This window comes from Adiantum capillus-veneris, chromosome 26, assembly GCF_014529385.1.
Source record: "Adiantum capillus-veneris isolate H3 chromosome 26, ASM1452938v2, whole genome shotgun sequence".
Taxonomy (NCBI): Eukaryota; Viridiplantae; Streptophyta; class Polypodiopsida; order Polypodiales; family Pteridaceae; genus Adiantum; species Adiantum capillus-veneris.
Window position 1 is genome coordinate 45,954,771 of NC_140956.1, and position 10,887 is coordinate 45,965,657.

The following is a 10,887-nucleotide window of genomic DNA, read 5'->3' on the forward strand; positions in this document are numbered from 1 at the left end:
TTGTCCTAGAAGTTTGGTTACGTTTGGATGTCATTTTATGCTGTAACGGATGTGATTTGTTTGCCGATGAGTGATTGCCTTTTGATGATTTCAGTCACTTGAGTGTAGCCTGAGTTAGATGCGAGTTGTTAGTTGTTTTTCAAGAGATTGACACCCTCTTGTAGCCTCTATGCACTCAAGTCAGCTTCATCCCATGGTTTGACAAATTAATCGTGGTTCGATAATACTGCAATAAGATAGGATGATGAGATTAGACATGCGTCCCACATTTGGCGCCATTGTCGGGGATCGAAGAGACCTAAACTAGGGTAAAACACGAGCGTCTTGTGTAATCGTCCTTTAACTTCCTCTAGGTTCGCCTAGAGTTCAAAACTTTCTTTTAGAAACCGCATAGCTTAAGGTTGTCGTTTTTTGTTGTGTAGAGGTAGCTTGGAAGTAATCGTACTTGCTGAGTGCCTTTAGGATTTTAGGATTATAGAATTAGATTAGGATTTTGAGGATGACTGGTAGACGAGACAAGTCTTAAGATCAGTGCTCAGAAAAACATAAAACACAAGAAAATGAGTGTTTGTGGACACTTTCCACAACCCCATTGCATGAGAATCTAGAAGTAGGGTAAGTAGGATCCGAGGTGGATTTTAGAACATTGCTCTCTCTGAAAGAATCAAGTGTGAGTTGTTATTGGAAGACGTTGCAGAATTTCAGGTCTACAGCTAGAACTAGCTTGAAAAGACTTGAAGCCACTCAGTCGACTGGAGAGTAAGCTTAAGGGTTGTCTGAACCAGTTGGTAAGCTCAAAGACACTTCGAGATAAAAAATTTCAAGAATTGGCTAAAACTCAGATTATTTACTCTTTCTTGACAGTTTAGGCCAAATTAAGTTTTGACTTGATTCATAGGCTTATAATAGCTCATCTAAAGACTGTTTTTGAAAAATTTGCAAAAAAGTGCTCATTTCAAACCTAAAGTAAATAGTCACGATTATTAACTTCATGCTCTAAATTGACCAAGGCTCATACCATTGACTGGTTGCATGTGTACAAACGACTTTTGCAAAGGCCCAAGAGATTTGGATCACTAAACTAGCAAAAAACTAAAGTTTGTACTGACTTTTTGAATCTTGAGTGTACATTGGGAAAAATTTGTCCAAACTTGTTGAAAATTGATTCATAGGCTTATATTGATGTGATAAACATGTGTACATGCTCAATTGACCAAAAAGATGCAAAAATTTGTCAGTAAATAATTGCGATTATTTACATCTGCCCTATTTTTCAACTTGTTTGCCCAAGTCAGCCTACCACTAGTTTTACCATGTTGTAATAAGCCCACAAACCAAATTTGGTAAGATTTAGATCACTGGATTGAAAATTGTGACTAAAATTGCAAAGTTAATCTGCGGACAGATAATTGATGACCATTTGACAAAAAATTGTCCAAACTTGATGAAACTTGGCTAGTGACCTTAACCAAAGGTGCTTAATAGATTGTGTCAAAGTTGGGGCAAAAAGTTGCAAAAATATAGCTGGAGTAAATAATCGCGATTATTTACATCTGCTTCAAAACTTGATGATTTTGCAAATTTTAGTAGACCACAAGGTCAAGCACATCAAGTAGACCTCACAAATCCATTTTGGTGAAATTTGGACCCCAAAAGTGAGACTTAAGCCAGATTCTCGAAATCAGAGTCTGCGGACACAAAACAATTGATGAACTTGATCAAAATTTGTCCAAACTTGTTGAAACTTGTCCAAGGACTTTAACAAGTTGTATACTTGCCAAACCAATAAAAGAAATTCAAAAAACTGACAAAAGTAAATAATCACAATTATTTACTTCTGCTATCCAGAGACATCAATATTGACTTTTGAACTTATACAGTGATAGAACAACATAATATAAATCCATAGGGAAATTTTGGGTTCAGTCGGATCAAAATTGATACATAAACACTCAGTTTATAGGTTGCAGATCAAACCTTTGATTTTTTGCTAAAGTCGAATTTGAAAGTCAAATTTTGACTCCCATAGCTTGATTTGAAGTGATACACAGAGACCAATCACGAGAGTTAGCAAAAGCTCTACTGTCCTTATAGAAGAATAGCTAACTCGATCAAATTTGTATAGGAATCAGGCTGCAAACGAGGAATCAGTGTCTTGACAGACAGTTGCAATTGAATCAAGTGGAAATTGACGACAAGTCAATCCAAAGGTGAGTACTCTATCCAGAGCTTCATAAGGCTATATGAACCTTAGATTCGGTCGTGTACTAGGAAATCAGGGCATACTCAGAGAAACCTCCAGTAGAGTATCCACAGAAGAAAGTGTGAATCAAGGCACTTCCTTGCACACAATTCCTGAAGAAGTCTTAGACACTTTTTTAGATTCAACATCCGAAATGTCTTCTTACTCGACTCACTCGAAAACAGGAACGACAGTGCGCTATAAGCATATACTATCTTTTTTACAAGACTAACCGTCATGGAGCCTAGGTTTACTTGGACCCTAACAAGAAGTATGCTATTTGCATTGATGACCATGGTATTGAGTTCGAAGAAGAGATTATGGCAAACAAACAAGGAAAAATGTACATAGATCGAAACGGAACTCAGTATTTACAAGTCGAAAACCCTGACGTGATAGAAAAATGGGGATTAGAAGTAAACACCATAATCTCGGATATGTCAGCAAAAGAAGTACCATCAACTTTAGAATTCAAGGGATACGATCAAGTAGACTTGAAGCCTTTGAAACAGCTTAGTACGGATAATCTTAGGATCGGAGTCTATTGTTGGGAAGATAGACACATAAAAGATCTTTTGTGGACCTCTCATGCCCAACCAGGACAATTAACGGCCATGAAGATCATCTATATCTTCAAGATCAAAGATAAAGGATCAACGGACCTACCAACCTATCTGTTTAGGCATTGTTATAACAACAAGTTTGTTATGATGACTCCTGAGGAGGTAGAACAAACCAAATACCAAGGGTATTCCATACGGGATTGGATATTGGAGCAAGGACCAGAAACGATTCCAAGAGATGGACACCGTGAGAGATCATCTGAGAGTAATGTGAAGAAACCAGAAACCACCTCATCACGTAGAAAACCGGGTGACACTAAGGCCAGCCCAAGGCTACATGAGTCACTATTTCCAACAAACTGGTTTGAAAGACTCGGAACAGGACCAACTTCCAGAAGATCGGGAGTTGAACCAAACAAACGCGTCAGACCAGCTGATTTTCATAAATGGGTCAGAAAATATAGTGGATCAGGGATCCATATGACCACTTAGCAAGCTTTAAGCAAGTGCTAAGAGCAGAGCTTATATTCAATTTCCATACTCAATTCGAGGGGTTTGGAATGACATTAGAAGGAAAAGCATTGACATGGTTCCAAAACATTTCACCAAGGTCAATCATGAACTTGAACACATTAGCTCAAGGATTTGTAGCTGCTTGTTCCAAAACGGGGATCAAACATAATACGATAGCTCAAATCTACAGCTTTAAACAGAAAGATGGTGAGTCTGTCAGGGATTGTGCAACTCGAATGAAACAATACATTTCGAGATGCCCATAGATGGAGATACCTGCAGAAGAACGACTTCTATCTTTGTTTCTGGAGGAATTGGTAAACAAAGAACTTCATGTTATACTCTATAGTAAAAAGCATAAAACCCTAGAAGCGTGTGTGTCGGATGCTATTGACCTAGGAGATAATTGCAAGATTTTCAACAAAGAAGATGTCCCTAAGGATAACCAAATCAAGAAAACAACATCCACTAAACCAGCACAAGTGGGAACGGCTGATGCGGTACCACTCTCAGCCATAGAAGATATGCTTAAAAGGATGAACGAGATGATGAACAACATGCAAAAAGCACCTACGAGAGGACCAAGACAAGGGATACCTCCACAGGGACAACCAATTAGGCCACAAAAATGGTGTGCAATCGAGGGTAAATGGACCATCCATGAGACCCACGAGTGCTACTTCAGACCAAAGTATGATGGGAATGTTCAGTATGTGCCCATGAGGCCACAAGGACAACCCATGTACAGATATCAGCCTAATATGGCCCAAGCCCAAAGACCACCAATGGGTATGGAAAGAACTCAACCTGTCTTGAGAGAACAACCTTCATATCCAGAACATAATGTAGTGCCTGTAAAGTACATGCACTCTGAAGGAGTCATAGGTGAACAAGCATTAGTGCCTGTTACACCCTATGCAGAGCCTAGTCTATCCACAGTAATGGTAGAAGGAGATTGGTATAATCCACATCCACCACCAATGGAAGAAACCATGACTTATGCTCCACCAGAGCTCGCACCAACGTATTATGTAGCTAATCAAGGTGTCAAACCTCCCATGGTAAGACCCATGATGAAGCCAAGAATAGGAAACTGTCATAACTGTGGTGCTGATGATCATTGGAAAAATGAATGTCCAGAGCCTGACAAAAACCTCAAACCAATTGAAGCCTATTGCATAAAATGGTGCAAAAAGGGAGGACATTTTCCGAAAGATTATCCTAAAAATCTTTTGAACAAGGGTAAAACGATAGTAAACGTAGTCTAAGTGATACCTAGTAGCTCATCAGAGAGTGAACCAATTGTTCCAATCAAGGTAATCACTAGAGCCCAGGCAAACAAAAAGAAACACAACTCCTCTGATGATTTGGAAAATACAAAAGTTTATTCTCAAAGAATCAAAAGGAGCAGAAGCAAAAGATATGAGATGAGAAAACAAAAACAACGGGTAGAAATCAAGGAGAAAGCAAAGAAGCTAGTCCAGGAAAAGTTGAAAGAAACTGGAAGTGAGTTTAAGGAAACAACCGTAAAATCTGGAGGATCCATTCTGGTTGATAAAATTTTTGAGCCTATTAATGCCGCCTTAGAAGCCTACCAAGCAGGACTTAAAGCAGGCCAAAACATGAAAAACAAGTGGAAAAACTATCCATCTCCAGACATGGAAGCAGCTAAGCTAGAAGCTTAGCAAAATTTGATAAGAATCACGCAAGAAATGTTGGAAAAACAAAAACCCAAGCTTGAAAGTATTGCAAAACCTGAAGAGCTTGTGGTAAAAGAAACGAAAGCAAAATCCGATGTGGTGGCAGAACCCCACCTTGGAACAAACAAACCAGAGCTTATAGTGCATCATTAGGAAAATTTTGAACTCATTTTTGGGCCTTTTAAGAGTGCCACATCATCAAAGTTGTACAAAAAAAAGCAACCCGGTAGACCCCTCTAAATATTGCTTAGAACCCCATGATATGACCTATCATTGGAAAGTTCTTGAAAAATGGATTCTAAAGAGCCAAGGTCCAAAAAGTTTGGATGACTTCTATGAAAGTTATGACATTTTTTTTCAATCAGTCAGGTTTTGTTACCGTTACGGTAATCTAAAATCACCTTTTTCTAAATCTACATGAAGGCAATGTCCGATACATGCATGCTATATATCAATAGATAGCATTTGAAGAGTAGATTCTAAATATCCAACCTCCGACAAGTTTGGATCTTATTTGCAGAAAATTTACCGATCCTCACTTTTTGAAAGCTATGCCACATCAACAATTCTACAAGGCCCATTTTCTAGTCCAAACTTTTCCTAATGTTTTAGCGACTATGGATGTATGTGTGAATACGTCTATGCCTACTCAATTTTGCAATGAGGATGGCTACGACATAATTCCCATCCAAATGATTTCAATCCTCAACATTGAAAACGAAGATGAGGAGCCCAAGGACTTAATGAAAGCTCAACAGGTTTTTTCTGACCTCTATTACGATGCAACTGATGAGTTAGATGAACACTCAGCTACCTCATAAGATTAGGGGTCAGGAAAAGAGCATACGAGAGCTAAGCTACTCTTAAAAGGAGGGGAGGAAATTTTTTTTGACTTTCCAAACCAAAAATCAAGAAGACAAAATGGTATAGATGAAAAAGAGACACCAAAATTGTGAAAACACAACCTATGTCATCAGTCTCCAGTAAAACACAATTCTTGATGTAGATAGATGCAAACGATTGTGTCAATGATAAAATAACTAGCAGATATCCTTCAAATAAAAACTCAGAAATGTCTCAAACATCGAGAAAAACAAGGAAGGTACTCAAGAAAAATCACAGGATTAGGAAAAACTCATGACCAGAGTTGAGCGGAAAAAGAAATATCAAGAGTTGAAAAAACTCTAAAGGAGATATAACAACCGAAATGGAAACCACGAAAGAAGATGGTAAGGATGTAATGCATGTTCCATCCCATTACAAAAAGTATACTCTCCAAGATCCAAAAATTATAGTTGAACAACCTGTTAGGGAACTACAAAAATAGGGCAAATCTTACGAAGGGCCTGAAAATGCTAAAAAGATAGACTTGGCTAAACCAGGAGAAGAGCCTCAACCTGCTTACATTGCGAATGACCTAACAGAAGAAGAAGAAAACATTTTGCTAAGCTTGTTAAAGGAATACCGAGATATCTTCGCTTGGTCTTACAAGGATCTCAAGGGTGTTGATCCAAAAATTTGCCAACATACCATACCCATGAGAGATGATGCGAAACCAAATAGAAAGAGACCATACACGTATAACGTAGCATTTGCCAGAAAGATAAAATAAGAGATTGAAAAACTAAAGGAAGCCAAATTCATTTATGAAATTGAACACATAGATTGGGTGTCTCCAATTGTTGTACTAGCCAAGAAGAATGGAAAATTACGTGTATGTTAATATGAGAAAGGTGAATGCAGCTACCATTAGAGACAACTTTCCTCTTTCGATAACTAAGCATGTTTTAGAAAGAGTTGCAGGAAAAGAAGCTTACAGCTTCTTAGATGGCGTTTCGGGATACAATCAACTTTTGGTTGACCCAAAAGATCAGCATAAAACTGCCTTTGCAATAGAATGGGGTATATTTGCCTATCGGGTTATGCCGTTTGGGTTAACTAATGCTCCAGCCACGTTTCAAAGGTTGATGAGCCATGCTTTCAAAGAATATCTTAGAAAATTCTTAGAAGTATATATGGACTATGCGTACATTCATCAATCCGGGCTGATCATTTTGAACACCTCAAAAAGGTATTCAAAAAATATAGACTTTATAGGTATTTCTTAAATCCTGAAAAGTGCCCATAAAAACAGTGCACATTCATGGGTAGACAAGGAAAAATTATTGGACGTATAGCTACTGATATTGAGAAGATTCATGTCATTGTTGATTTTCCTAGACCAACAACAGTCAAGGGGGTATAAGACTTCTTGGGGCATTGTGGATATTACCGACGGTTCATCTACATGTACGCTATAATTGCAAAACCCATGTATAGCTTGATTACGCACTTTGAATGGACTAAGGCATGTGAAGAATCCTTCATGAAGCTTAAGCAAGCTCTCACCTCAGCTCCAATATTGAAAGCACCAGATTGGAATAAGGCATTCCACGTACATGTAGATGCTTCTAATTTTGCTATAGGTTGTATATCAGCTCAACCAGGAGACGGGAAAAATAACTTTCCTATTTCTTATGCTAGCCAACAATTGAACATGGAGGAAAATCATTACACCACCACCAAAAGAGAAGGATTAGGAGTGATCTATGGCGTTAAAAAGTATAGACATTACCTATTAGCCAACAAGTATGTGCTCTTTGTGTACCACCAAGCCTTGTTGTATTTGGTCAACAGGCCAACCAGCACAGGGAGAATAGTGAGATGGTTCATCATTCTTCTCGAATTTGACTTCACTGTGGTTGTAAGAAAAGGCACCACACACAACGGGTAGATCATTTGTCAAGGATTGTTTTAGGGTAATCACCTAAAGGGGTAGACGATGATATACCAGATGCATATTTTTTCTCCGTGGAAATGATACCTAGATGGTTGGAAAACATTGTGTCATTGATGACAATTACTCAAGTGGATTCACAAATACCACTTCCTATCACAATCAGATTAATCGAGCAATCGGCTATGTATCAATTACTAGCTAGTAGGCTATACAAAAGGAATCGGGAAGGAATATTGCTTTTATGCATTAATCCTGAAGAAAAAGAACAATACCTAAGTCAAGCACATGTTACCATAGTAGGACTTCACTTTGCGGAAGACCAAACTATGCAATGAATCTTGAGACTTGGAGTATTTTGGCCGACTATGAGGAGAGATGTTCAATCTTTTGTAAGGATTTCCCTCAATGTCAAGAACAAACACCCATACCTCATGTAACATTGTTTCAAATGTCACATGTTCCTAAGTGGAGTAATTATCTAGTTACTTACTTATCGAGCCGGACATTTCCTGAGGATATGAGTAAACACCGTCAAAGAGCAATTGAAATTGAAGCAAGAGACTATGCTCTTATTGGGAACCAATTGTATCGGAGAGGTAAAGATCAATATTTGTGTCGTTGTACAAATGAAAATGAGTATTTTCCGATTATAGAACAAGCACATGCTGGATTAGCTGGAGGTCACTTTTCTAGTGAGACCACCACAAGAGCAATCTTGATGGCACGTATATGGTGGCCAACACTTTTTGCAGATGCTAAAGAATATGTTCAAAGATGTGATGCTTGTCAACGAGCAAAAATGCCAACACAAGTAGATAGCATTCCCTTAAGACCAATCATGGGGGTTAGAGCCTTCGCAAAATGGGTTATAGATTTTGTTGGACCAATAGAGCCACCTGCTTGTAGAGCTCAAGCTCAATATATCATTGTAGCTATGGACTATTTGACCAAGTGGGCTGAGGCTAAAGCAACTCAAAAGAATGATGCATGAACCACTGCTACATTGTTATATGAGTAGTATTCACAAGATATGGACTGCCAATTGAGATTGTCAATGATCGGGGAACTCATTTCCTCAATGAGGTAATTGAGTATTTGCTTAATGAGTTTATGGTCATCCATAACAAATCATCTCCCTATCACCCACAAGCAAACAGACAAGTTGAGCATACGAATAAAATTCTTAGCTCGGTGCTGACTAAAGTGGTTAGTTCAAGAAGGACAGACTAGGAAATGAATCTCCATGCTGCTCTATGGGGTTATCGAGTTTCATTGAAAACAACGTTAAATTCTACACCCTTTAGCTTTGTTTATGGTCTTGATGTCATACTGCAAATAGAATTTCTATTGCTGACATTAAGGATAGCACAAAATCTTGAGTGGACTGGACATGAATTTTCAGAAAGACTTAAAGATTTGGAAAATCTAGATGAGCAAAGGCTAACTGTTGTAGCTCATATCTATGCACAAAAGCGGAAACACAAACAATTTTTTGATTCCCACTTAATCACAAAGATCTTCAAGAAAGGGGACTTAGTTTTGGTCTATTCCCTTAAGCAACATATTCCCAAGTTCAAGAAAAAGGGAAACGGACCGTTTATCATTGAAGATGTATCTCCAAGTGGAGCAATAAAATTTTCTACCCTAGATGGTGAACCAATGTCTAATTGGATTAGTGGATGTCGTTTAAAGAAATACAATTTGCCACTAACCAATGATTTTCTAGAAAGAATGCATGCAGCCAAGCAAAGAAAGATCAAACGACGGCAGGTTATTGATGAATCCCAAGAGGAAGCTCGACTTCGGGTACTCAAAAGGAGAGCTGCTCTCAAGAATCAACAGATATCGATTCCCATCAACACTCTGGAAATAGATGATCAACAATGGGAATTACCTAAGGACGCAGTTTCAATAGATGATGACTGGTTAGATGGAATGGACCTGCGCATCAAAGTACAGCTCAACAATCATAGCACCAATTCTTTGGTCGACACAGGAGCTAGAGTAAATGTAGTCAGTTATTCCACATACAATAAGGCAACAAGTCAAGCATTAACGGTAGGAATAGCGACAATCAAAGGATGCAACAAGAACCCATCCCCAACATTGGGAGTAGTCAACTTGAACGTGATAGTACATGGATGTTCATGTCCTCATCAGTTTGTATACTTACCAGATGAACACATGAATGAAATGATGATTCTTGGAATTCCCTGGATGCGAACATAAAAAGCAGTACCAGATTGGGATACAAATCAGCTAAAGCTATTACCTAAAGGAGAGCAACTCATTGTTCCAATTGCACCAAGCAAGGAGGAATGGAAAAGAAGCAATCAGCAGACCAAACCACAAAGTAGTCAATCTTCTCCATCCCCTCGACAATCAAATGCTACAAGTAGCATGCAAGGAGTCAAACAAATTTGGGTACCAAAAGCACAGCTTAAGGATAAACCGATTCAGATCTGGGTGCCTAAAACTTCACTGACAAAACAAAATAAGGTTCCAAGGGTTAAAACACAGAGATGAGCATCTCCGAGCACGGAACCTAACATGGAAATGGTTTGGAAGAAAAAAGAGCACTTATCTTCTCCGCAAACCGTAAAACCAATCAAGCAATGGCGAGTTAAGGCTCATAGGACTCCACCACATCATGCAACACCAAGCCGACCAAGCTACCAATGGCGAGAAAAAGCTCGACAACAAAAGTGCTACCAATAGCTCAAGCAATCAGTGTGATGAAGCATCCTCATGGTACAATCAAATAGAGAGAACACAAGCTAGAAGATTTTCTCTTTGGAAGACATCAGCAGCAAACCTCGACATCGGAAACCCTTGAGTTAATTACTCAAGACCCAGCTCTTGCATAGCATATTGGTTTGAATTGCATTGATCTTCATAGCATGGTAGAGTCAACCACGGATATGCATAGACACGATTGTTCAACCCATGCACACAATCGTCCCGGAGTACGCCATCTAGGAGGGTGGAAGGGCACTAAGTACATATTAAGTAATTAAGGGCAATGTTTGAAGAGGGAGGAAAAAGTTTGATGTTAACATGTGATTTTTTTCAAAATTACCTAATAATGCC